The sequence below is a fragment of the Ursus americanus genome, chromosome 27 (genome assembly GCF_024610735.1).
Source record: "Ursus americanus isolate L20-20 chromosome 27, mUrsAme1.1.p, whole genome shotgun sequence".
Taxonomy (NCBI): Eukaryota; Metazoa; Chordata; class Mammalia; order Carnivora; family Ursidae; genus Ursus; species Ursus americanus.
This window is the reverse complement of record NC_142153.1, coordinates 8,702,146-8,714,245: the sequence shown is the minus strand read 5'-3', so window position 1 is coordinate 8,714,245 and position 12,100 is coordinate 8,702,146.

The window sequence follows — 12,100 nt, the reverse complement described above, 5'->3', positions numbered from 1 at the left end:
GTGAGTAGCTAGGTTCAGCCATGGCCCCACCTTTGAGGACACTCGGAGAGCTGGGTTCAGGCCTGGTTCTGCCTTCTTACCAGTCTGTGATTCTGGGCAAGCCACGGACCCTGCTAGGGTCTTCCCCTTGTTGCAGAGGCCGTCTCTTACGTAACTGACTTTATTTTAGTTGAAAGATTTTCTGTGTTGGCTTGAGAGACAGAGTGTGGGGGGTGGGGAGGATAGAGGGAGAGGGGAGACAGAATCTCAAGCCGACTCTGTGCTGAGTGTGATGCCCAATGCTGGTCTTGATCCCAAGACCCTGAATTCATGACCTGAGTCCAGATCACGAGTCAGAAGCTTAAGCAACTGAGCCACCCAGGCGCCCTGGCAAAAGAACACTTTCGATATATTTCCAGGCAATGCAGGGAAGTGACTAGTGCAAGAGGGAAGACAGACATGGGGGACTGTGCATTTCCCTCACTTAACTGCCTAAAGAGATTTAGTTTCTAGTCTATGGGTCAGGGATGAAGAATACAGGCGCAGCTCAGCCATTTCCATGAGTTGGAGACAGCAAGATGGAAATTTGGAGAAGTCGATATGGCTGTGGTTTACAGTACAGAATACTGAGGAGAGCTGCACAGAGAAAGAGGACCTCAGAAAGCCATCTAGGATCACTTTTGAGTTTTCATAGAATTCCTCAATAGGGCACCTGTGTGAGGAACGTATGTGGTGTGGGGAAAATAATAGCCCAGGGGAAGCAGAGAGGAAAATGTCACTAGCCTTCACACACAACCAGGAAAAGTCTGTGCTACCAGCAGCAGGCAGAGTGGAAAACCTCGTAATTCGTGGGACATTGCAAAGAGAGCTCAGAATACCAACAGAACAATAGCAAAATATATTGAAGACTACTGTGATACCCCCTAACAAACCTTTGGAAAGCTAGTCTGGAAGGATAAAATAGTTCTCCAGGACCCTCACCATCAGAACAATCCTCAAGAGTATGTGTAGAAATATAAGCAATAGTTAATATCTAACCATTAAAATTCACAATACCTGCCTTCCAACCAAAGATTACCAGGATGCAAAGAAGGAGAAAAGTTCACCTCGTACTGAGGAGAAAGATTAAACAATAGAAACCTACCCAGAAATGAAAAAGAGGATGGAAGTATTGCACATGCACTTTCAAACAACTGTTAGAAAGAGGTTTTATATACGTAAGAATGTACACAAAGGATGAAGTGAAACAGAGATATAGAAAATATGAAAACAAGGAAAACCCAACTTCTGGAGCTGAAGAGTAGCACGTCTAAGATGAAAAATGTAGTAGATGGGCTTTCTTTCACGTTAGACACTACATAGCAAAAAGAGAGAGAGAGAGACAGAGAGAGAACTTGAATGCATGATCATAGAAGTTGTCCAGAATAAAGCAGAGAAAAGGAAGGCTGCAAACCACGCCGTGCACACAAACACTGGAGTAGGTGTGAGCTTTGTAGCAATTTCAAGTGGCCTGGTAGATAAGAAATTGGCTGAGGTACAGAAAAAAAAATGTTTGAAGAAGTAATGTCTGATTATTATCTGAATTGCATGAACCCTCTACACCCATAGATTCAAGAATTCAGGAATCCAGCCAACAAAACCCCCAAACATAAGGATCATGAAAAAACCCCTCCTTATCAACCTACATCCTAATAAAATTGCTTAAGACCAATGCTAAAGAAAAAAATCTAAAAAGCACATGGAGATGAGTCCATTGCATTACCTGTCACGTCCCTAATTGTGTAGATGGTCTCTGTTTCTTTCTGGTCTGTGTTACTCTTGGAGTCTCTCTTCCCTTACAGGATCCCCCTTCCTATTTCTTGCAGGGTGGTTTAGCGGCCAAATCCTTTGAGTTTCTTTCTGTCCTGGAAGCTCTTTATCTCTGCTCCTATTCAGAATGACTCCTTGCTGGATAAAGTATTCTTGGCTGCATGTTTTTCTCATTTAGTACCCTGACTCGATCACGCCAGCCCTTTCTGGTGTGCCAGGTCTCTGTGGATAGGTATGTGGCTAGTCTAATGTGCTTACCCCTGTCGGTGAAGACCCTCTTGTCTCGAGCTGCTTTCAGGATTTTCTCTTTCTGTCTGAAATTGCAAACGTCACTAGTATATGTTAGGGTGTTCCTCTATTCTTATGGCCTTGGGGAAGAGTCCTCTCTACCTCTTGGACTTGAATGCCTGTTTCCCTCCCAGATTAGGGAAGTTCTCAGCTACGATCCACACAGATAGATCTTCTGTCCCTCTGTGTCTTCTCCCTCAGGGCCAGAAGTAATTCCAATATTGTTTCCTTTTGTGGCATCACTGATTTTTCGATTCCTCCACCCATGGTCCATTCGTTGGCTTTCTCTCTTTTCCTCAGCTTCCTTCCTTTCCATCAGCTTGTCTTTGGTGTCACTGACTCTGTCTTCTGCCTCATTGACCCTAGGCGTTAGAGCATCCACATCCAATGTAGACTGCATCTCAGTTAGAGCCTTTTGAATGTGGGCCTGATTCGATTTCATTTCTGCACTATGAGAGTCTCTCGTGTCATTTATCCTTTTTTCAAGCCCAGCTAGCAACTTTGTAACTGTCATCGTGAGTTCCAGCTCTGACATCTTACTTAAAACCGTATGCATTAGATCAGTGGCAGAGAGTGTTACCCCTGGCTCTTTCTTTTGCTGTGAATCCCTCCCTCTAGTCACTTTTCCCAGAGAAGAATGGATGGGGGAGAGAGAGATTGGGATCTCACAGGGTGGACAAAACTGGGTGATCCACTTGGTCCCGATTGTCTTTTGGTCTGTGTGTTGGAAGTCACTAAATCCCAAAATTGTAAAGAAAGCCAAACTCATATATATATAGCAAAAGGAATCCGAAAATGAGGAATATAGGAGCGCCTGGGTGGCACAGCGGTTAAGCGTCTGCCTTCGGCTCAGGGCGTGATCCCGGCAATCTGGGATCGAGCCCCACATCAGGCTCTTCTGCTATGAGCCTGCTTCTTCCTCTCCCACTCCCCCTGCTTGTGTTCCCTCTCTCGCTGGCTGTCTCTATCTCTGTCGAATTAATAAATAAAATGTATATAAAAAAAAAGACTCTCTTTAAAAAAAAACAAGAAAACAAAAATGAAGAATATATGTATAAAATGTCCATGTAAAAAATGACAGTTCAGAAAAGATTGAAAAATGAAGAGTTGCTAAAATTAAAAAAAAAAGTAGTTGGAAAGGGAAAAAAAGAGGGAAAAAAATAAATGGAAAATTTTGAATGGAGAGAGAAATGAATCATGAGAAAAAGCCTCAAGCTCTAGGTGCTATTTTCCCCTAGCGCTGGAGTTTGGCCATCCTCTTTGGTCTGTAAACTTACTGTTCACTTGTTCTTTCACCTCGTTTTCGGGGGGCGGGGGCCTAGTGCGCTGATTCTCAGGTGTTTTTGCCTGGATGGGGATGCACTGCCCCTTGCCAGGGGGCCCGGTGGGGCTCAGGGTCAGCTGGTTGCTCTGTGTGCCTTGTGTTCCCAGAGGGCTTTCCCTGCCTCTTGAAAGGGTGAGAATAAAAACGGCCGCCCTCATCTGTAGGCGCAGAGGTGTGATGCTGTTGTGCACCAAGTTCTGTAGACTTCTGCGGTGCTCCCCACACCAAAGCTCCTTGGGGAAGGCGGAGGGTCACAGCGTTTCTGTCCTTTGCAGGGCTCCCAGGTGGAGAGCTTCCGATCAAGTGGACTCCCCGTCAACCGACTTTGTGCAAGGAGAGGGATCTCTCCCTTCTCCTCACTTGTGTCTGGAGCAGGAAGCGTAGGCACCGCTCTCACAACAACTGAACTGCAGGGTTATCAAGAATTGGGGCTGGCAGGGGCAGGGGGTCACTGCTGGAGGAGCCTGAGGGGTGTGGAGGGGCTATGCCCAGTGCCAAAGCTGCCGGTTGAGGCTCTGTCCATCCTGCAGCTTCCATGAGCACCCAGTGTGCTTTGGAAATGAGGAGGTTGTGGAATACAGGTGAGGTTCAGTGAGGGTGGAATCTGGAGCCGACGACCAGGAAAGAATTCTTGAGACGTCTTTGGTGCAAAATTGGTGGTTTATGACAGGACCCATGGCAGAAAGAGATGCTGCCCTGGCTTGTGAGGGGTGGCTGATGGTAGACTATGGGGTTGGGAGAAGGTAAGGAAAAAGGGAGGTTGAGATAATACTTGCATATGTGAAAGAAGACTCACAAGGTACAGAGGCCTTGCCATTGTCTCGGGAAGGTGGTTTTGCCCTCTAGCAAGGCATGAACATTAAGACGGTTGGGAACTTCCTGGAGGCTGCAGAGTATAAGGACATTTCATTGTATCTACTTTCCCTTCAGGAAGCTATGTTATTGATAGAAATGCTTGGTTCTTGTAAACTGCTAAGACATTGGGAAACTGAGGGAGACTTAAGTCTTGCAGGATTGTGGTGTCTATAGGTTAACTATTTCTTTGCCCTTTAGGGCAGCCAGGAGTGCCTGAGGAATGTCACGGACACCCCATGGTGGGGGTGTGTGTGGGGTGTCAATTCCGGCTTTGTCCTCAGCTAGCCTTCTCTTCCCTCCTCAGTAAAGGTCCCCCCTGTTCACAGAGGTTCAAGCAGTTCTTGCTGTTGCCACCTAGTGGACATATGGATGAACACATTCAGATCATGTCTGTGACTCACTGACCTGAGCTGCCATGAGAGCTTGGTTCCTTCCTGGGAGGACAAGGCCCAAAAAGGATGGACCCGGAGCAAGCAGACAAGTGTGGCCTGGCCGACGCCCCTCTGCTGGCCTGGAAGCAGGACCCGGTTGCTCTACTTAGAAGCTGAGTTCTAGAGCAGGAGGGGCTGGAGTGGCTGGGGTGTGTCCCGGGATGGGGTCTGGATGAGGGGTGTTCCAGGACGGGTGTGTGTGTGTGTGTGTGTGTGTGTGTGTGTGTGTGTGTGTGTGTGGTGGGGCAGGGATGCTTGTGGAGGGAGGATCCGTGAGGGCGGTATGGAGAGGCTCTTCCCTGCTCCACGGGTCCCGCCCAGGTAGCCTGATGGCCTCACTGTGGGCTTGTCTTCCTCATGATTTCAGGGTTCATCTCTAGTCTCCGGGGACCCTCCTTTCCCGAGCAAGGCTCCACGGAAAGAAAGAGAGTATAGGTAGAGGACCCTGAAGCCAATACTCCCACAATGGGACTAAAGTGTGTTCCAGAAATTGTGCTTTTAGGAAACAGTCCTAAAGCAAAAGAGATTTAGGGCACATTGTACTCTTCACTTTAAGGATGAGACTCCAAGAATTGGAGATGTCTCAATTGTTCGGCAGGTGGTGCTGCTGAGTAAATGATGTGTAGCCCCTGAGAATGCAGAAGGGGACAGGAGGAGCAGTGCCTGTCCCCTGTGGGGACCTCAGGCCGCACAAGAGCCCAGCTGTGGAACCCTCCCTGCCCCACCCTATCCCACACACAGGCAAACCCCCTCCCCCCACACACTCACCCATACACTCCAAGGGAAAGGACTGGAAGAGGGCCGCCATGTGTTATGGGCTATCGTGATAGAAGGTAGAAGGAATGTGTCTTCCTTTCTTCATATTTACATCACTATTTTACTAACAAAACGTAATCTGGCTAAAACCTTAGAGAACTTTTTAATTACCTGATATGTTTGTAATAAAGAGGAAGATTTAATATGCAGTCTTAATATTTTTCTAATATGCACATTAGAATCATTGAAACCTGGCCTATCCAGGAAAATGAAAGATTTTGAAGGTGTCTCATGAACCCAGATATTTCTGGCTCTTGGGTCACACTTACAAAAGGGAAGCCTATCCCAGATCATGAAAACATTTCATTTTGGGGCTTCACATGCGCAGTATTGTATCAGGAATATTCCTTTGTAGTAAAATGGGGTTTTTTTGTTTGTTTGTTTGTTTCTGTTTTTGGTTTTGTTTGTTTTTGAAGAGAAAAAAACCTGAAAAAAAAATATGAATCACTCATAGGTTATGTAGCTAGATACAAAAAGGGCACACTGTCTGATCCCACACACATGAAAACCCAGAAGAAGCAACTCACAGAGGCGGAGAGGGGAGCCGTGGCTGCAGGGACTGGGCTGAGGGAATGAACAGTATCTGACGAGTGGCACGGGAGTCTCTGGGAGGGAAATACTGTAGAAGGACAAGGCTGTGAAACACTCTGTACCTAATGACACCTAGAAGTACAATGTAAAAGGATCAGAGTAAAATTCCATGAAAACTCAATTTATCCTTTATTTATAGACCAGAATATATTAAGCAATGAAATAGGTGCATGAACAACGCAAAAATTAGAAACACTGGAAGGACAGGGGAGGGGAAGCCATCCTTTGGGGATTCAGCGAGCAGGAACTGCTGCTCCGGGGCCGAGGCCGGTTGCTCCACTGAGAGAGGTGGTTGCTGGAGCCTGCTCGGGCTCCTGGCTTTCCAAAGCTGCAGGTGACTCTTCTAGCTCCTGACAGAGAGTCAGAGCTGTGAGTATATCCTCCGCTGGCTCTGACATGGCATGTGGCCTAAGGGGCTCTTCAGGGACCTCCATAGCTAGGACTGGAGCCTGCTTTGGCTCTGGGGCTGCCAAGGGCACAGGTGGCTCTTGGAGCTTCTGACAGGGACTTAGAGCTGTGAGTCTGTCCTGCGCCGACTCCGACAGGGCAGGTGGCATCAGGGGCCCTTCAGGGACCTCTCTAGCTAGTGCTGGGGCCTGCTCTGGCTCCTGGCTTTCCAAAGGCGCAGGTGACTCTTGCACATCCTCACGGTGGATCAGAGCTCTGACCACCAGCTGCACTGGGCCCGACACGGCAGGTGACGTCCCTGCTCTTTTGAGTTGCTGAGCTCCAGCAGCAGTGATGGGGTTTTCCAGCTCAGGCTCTGAAGCTGCAGCAGGCAGCACAGTGGGAGCTGGGACTAGCTTTCGGCACGGTTCCGGATCTCGCTCTGGGGCTGCTGCTGTGGCTCCAAGAAGAGAAAGTGTGGTCATCATGATTGTCTTTCCATGTCCCTTCCAAATGAAGGCAACTTTGCCCACCACTCAATATTGTCTGAGTCTAAGAACCCGTCCCTGGGTGGTCTCCCCATATTGTAGCCCATGGGGACAGTGATCTGAGACCACTCCTTGCTCCCAGCCACACTGCAGTCTGCGGAGGCTTGCTCTGTGTGGCCCATTCTCTCCCCTCCACAGGCCTCCATCAGTCACCCCCAGTCCTCCTCACCCCCAGCCTCTGGCCCAGCGGGCTCGAGATGTCGCAGCCGAGAGAGGAGGAGCCAGGCACGTTGCTCCAGGTCTGAGCCTGGCACATTGAGCCTTGCGTACGCCAGTAGTGTCTTTAGGCAGGGAAATTCTGGGGGCTGGAAGAAATCTTCAGGGTAGTGGCCCAGCCAGGTGCCCAGGATGGAGGAGATGGCCCTGGGGACAGACAGGTGGGCAGAGGAGTCAGAGGACGGGGCACCTCCCACACGGATGCCCCAGGGAACCCCTGTGGGAACCTGGGCCCCTGGGACCCCGGCTCCTGGCTGTCAGAGCCCATTCCTACTCCATGTCCACCTGTGATGTGGCAGTCCTGCCTGAGGCAGACCTGGTCACTGAGGAGGGGCTGGCCCAAAGCCTCTGTGAGTGGGAGCCCTTGACCCCTGGTGTGACCATTTCTGTCCTCGTCGTGGAAACTGGACGCCCTGCTCAGTCTCCCGGCCCACTTGCCGCGTGACTTCCACTGCACGTGGGCAGGGAGGGGTGGCGTGTCTGGCGTGGTCATTGCCCTCAGTGCACACTAGTGCTCTGTGTCTATCCAACCAAGGAGGGAGCAAAGGGACTCTGTCCCATCCCTGGCCTTCCCAGGACCCTCCCGATACCTCCCACTTCCCCTCCTGTGCCTACGTGCTGCCTCGTTCAGTAGGTGCCAGGAGAGGGTGTCCTTCCGTGGACACCAATCTCCCACTGGGTGGGGGACGTCCAGTCCCCGAGCCCTCCCTGGGTCTCCTCTGAGTACCTGCTGAGCACCCAGTGTCGACGTTCCACCAGATGTGTGGAAGCCATGCCCTTTGTTCTGGGTCCCAGGATTGGGGTAGAGACAGGGCTGGGAGGCGGCGGTGATGGGGAATGACACTGTTAGGGGCTGAGGCTGCCCTCCAGCCCCCTCTGCTCTCCCACAGTGCCCACACCCCACCCAGGGCTCTCCAGGACCCCTTTCCTCTTCTGCAGAAGAAGCCCTGAGACCTGGACCCTCCAACAGGAATTGCAGATGTGTGGGATGAGGGTCCAGCAGCCCCCAGATCACAGTCCCGTCGCTGCCCTCTCAAAGAAGGAAGGGCCCTGTGCATTAGCCAAAGCTCACTCACATGCCCCGCTGCTCCTGGGCTCCGCCGATCTCGTCCCAGGAAGAGAGGACGCATCCGTAGCTAGAGGAGGCCGGAGGGGTGGTGGGGGGATCGCATGAAATGTCCTGTGAACCCTCCCTCTCATCATATCTAGTGTCACTGTCTGACTGCCGACTAGAATGGAGCCCTGGGGTGCTCCCGGGTGCTGTCTGCTGTGTGCGTGGGATCACAGTCAGCGCCCAGGGAAGCGTCTGCAGGTCTGCACCTAGAAGGGCATCCATCCTTTATGCTCGATGAATGGCAGGGCCCCCACCAGCCCCATCCCAGAGAGCTGAGTGGGCCTGGGGCCCCCTGCTCATCCCCGGGCATGCCTGCTCTGGTCTCACCCAGGACACAGAGCCCAGATGGAGTGTCAGATGTCCTTTTCCAAGGGGAAAAGAGCCCAGCTCAAGACCGTGGTGACGGTGAGGGCTGAGGCAGAGGCTTCTTCATGGGGAGCGGGACGATGGTCCACGAGCACGACCACAGCCCCTGTAGCGGACCTTTCCACAGGGCCAGGCACCCAGGTGTCCTTAGCCTACAGGACCCCACTGGGTCCCTGTAATAACTCTGCCCCAGTCCGAGGAGCCAACTGAGGCTCCGGGAAGTTGGGTGGCATTCCCCAGACTCCCAAGCACGAGGTGGGCAAATCCCACTGGGCTGTGGAGGGGCAGGGTGCTCACCTTGTCAACAGCTGGTCCAGCACCTCCTGGGTGGTAGCAAAAGCTCTGTATGTGGCCAGGAACGTGGAGACGTAGCTGAGGTCTCTGGCTAGGAAGGCGGGCAGCAGGTGTTCTACTCGCTTCTTCAGCAGCTCTGCCCGTTGGGGCCACACCACGCAGGTCCCATTGCTCTTCCCGGTTGAGGCCTTTCTAGCCTGAGGTGGGACAGGGGAGACATGCGGTCTTCACTGCAGTCACCAGGAGGGTTGGGGGTTGGAGCCCAGAGCAAACCCCCAGGCTCTCGGTGACGTAGGCAAAGAGGTGGGACAGGAGGGCCCACAGTAGACAAAAGGAGCAAGGTGCCTGGCTGGTTCCGTGGGTTCGGGGTCCGCCTCTTGGTTTCGGCTGAGGTCATGATGCGCGCGTCCTGAGATCGAGTCCATCCTCAGGCTTCGCACTTAGGGCGGGGTCTGCTTGAGGATCCTGTCTCTGCCTCTGTGTCTCCCACCCCCGTCTCTGTCTCTGTCTCTATCTCTGTCTGTGTCTCAAAAAAAATACCTCATGCAATCCTTTTAGGGAAAAGGGAGAATGGCAACAATAGGAGGATGTGAGGTGGGGGGTGTGTGAATGGACGTTGGTATCTCAGGTCAGATCGTTAGCTGAGTATTGACAGCCTCTCCCTGCACTAAGGGCATCGTCCCTGTGATTTCTGACGATGTATCCCACGCTTGAGAACACAGAGACTGTTTCATGGGTGGGGGTGCTCAGCATTTTAGGGTACGTAGGATGTTCCGTGCAGCACTGTGAGGTGGCAACAGAAGGGAATCACATGAACGTCCTGCATCTGTGAAGGGCTCAATGGCTGCGGTAACTGATGGGCCTTCTGGAATGTTGTGCAGCACAAGGAGGCGCCTGCTCCGGACCCTGGAGGGGCCCCAGGGATGTGCTCCTTTACAACCAAAGGGCAGAGCAATAGGCATAGTACCGTGAGCCCCATGCCCCTTTGGGGAAAAGTCTCCCAACTCACCAGGATCTCGAGCAAGGGATGAGAGGTGGTTTAAGGTCGCTTTTCTGATATTCGTACAGATATGTGGATAGGGACTGTGCATCGGGCCAAGGCCGTGGCAGGGCCCTGAGGGCTGGTTTGGGGAGGGGATGGGGATCCGGGTTCACATGGGAGCAGGAGTCTAGGACGGAGCCCCGAGGAGCCCAGAGGCTGGTTTCTGGGATCTGGGTCCCTTTGTGCCGCATCGGTGCCCTGGGTGCTGGGTCCCTCCGGCACCTCCACTCACCCTGAGCCAGCGCTGGACTTTGTTGGCAGTAGGGGACTCCTTCCTGTCCTTCAAGGAGGTGGGGCAGGGGATCCCATCGTTCAGCTCCTGCCCCGTCTCCTGTGTGGAGCTCTGTAAAGACAGTGCCCGGCAGCCAGGCGGGAGGCCTCAGAGGTCTGTCTGGCTGCCTTGGCTGGTCCTCAGCCCCAGGGGACTCCCTTCCAGACACACCACACCCCAGGATGCACGCAGCTCCACCATGGAGAGAAAAGTGACACAGCTCGAGGGCCTTGGATTCACTCTGGCCCTGGTGAGAGGCACCTCGGGAATCCTCTTTCCACCCTGCCCCCCCCACCCCCCCGTGGCATCGGTGTGAACATGAAGGCATCACCAGGGTATCCACTGCCCTGCAACCTCCTCCAGCCCAGGGCGGGACCTCCCCCACATACCCCTCTTTCCCTGAAACTGGGGGAATGGGGCTGCCCAGGGATGGCTCGGAGAGGTGGCCTGGCCTGGCCTAGGTCGCTCGGTATTACCTTCCGGCACCTCCTGGCAAAGGCCCTGAGGTGTCGGGGGCGCGGGTTGAGCCAGTGTCTGCAGCATGTGAAACGTCCCTCACCCCGGGGATTCTGGAAGCCAGAGCCCCGGAAAATGGGCACGCAGCAAGAGAACATCTTTCACTATCGAATGTCTCCGGCCAAGTGAGCCTGATACGGGACCGCACTAGAATGTGGGTGCCTGGTGACCGGGGTTCCGAGTTCCGTTGGGGTCGGTTATCAGGGAAGTGACTTCACTTCCTGGGATCCCCTCCCTGAGTCCACACCTGGACTAGCACCTGCACAGACAGTGCTCTGGGCTGCCGACTGCTCATCCCCTTTCTGCATGCCATGCCAAATGTGTACCCAGTGACACCAACACAACCCTCTCCACAGGCCCCAGGGAAGGTCTGGGTGCAGCCAGGGCCCCAGCTTGGAAACACCCCTGGGCTCTGATGCAACTCTCCATCTTCCCTGTTTTGGACCCCGGAGAAGCCGTTGTGCCTGTCAGGGATGGTCTGTGTCTTGCCTGTGCGATAGGGATTATTCCAGCGTGTACTTCTTGCAGAAGTCCACAGGCATAGGTGGGATACCATCTAAGAAATTGGGGGAGTGGTGTCGCACGTAGGGAATACCTGCCACCACATTTTCTTCCTTTCTCACCTTCTCTGAGTCTGTAGCTCCTCCGATCCCACCCACAGTCCCTAGTGTTGTGTGTGTGTCTGTGCACATGTGTGTGCCCCAGTACTCCTATTGTGCAGGCCCAGTCCCACCTAGGGGTGGATGGGAAATAGCTTTCCCAGGTCTTAGGCTTTCTAATTTCCAAGGCAAACCCTGCAGAAGCTATTGGAGCCTTGGCTCAGAGGGGCTGAGCCCACCCTTACTCCTAGACGCTGCCAGTCGTGTGTCACGAGCCATCCCTCCTTTCCTCTGGGTGTCATGTGGGCAGGGGTGCCGTCAGTGGGTTGCCCTGGCCTGGGCTCCTCCTCAGACAGGTACGTGCTGGGATGCCTCCTGCCTGGGATGTCGATGCTTCTTCCCACCCCCATACCATCTCCAGGTCTACAGCCAGTTCCAGAACACCACCTCTTCCCAAGCTCCCAGTGAGTAGCTAGGTTCAGCCATGGCCCCACCTTTGAGGACACTCGGAGAGCTGGGTTCAGGCCTGGTTCTGCCTTCTTACCAGTCTGTGATTCTGGGCAAGCCACGGACCCTGCTAGGGTCTTCCCCTTGTTGCAGAGGCCGTCTCTTACGTAACTGACTTTATTTTCGTTGAAAGATTTTCTGTGTTGG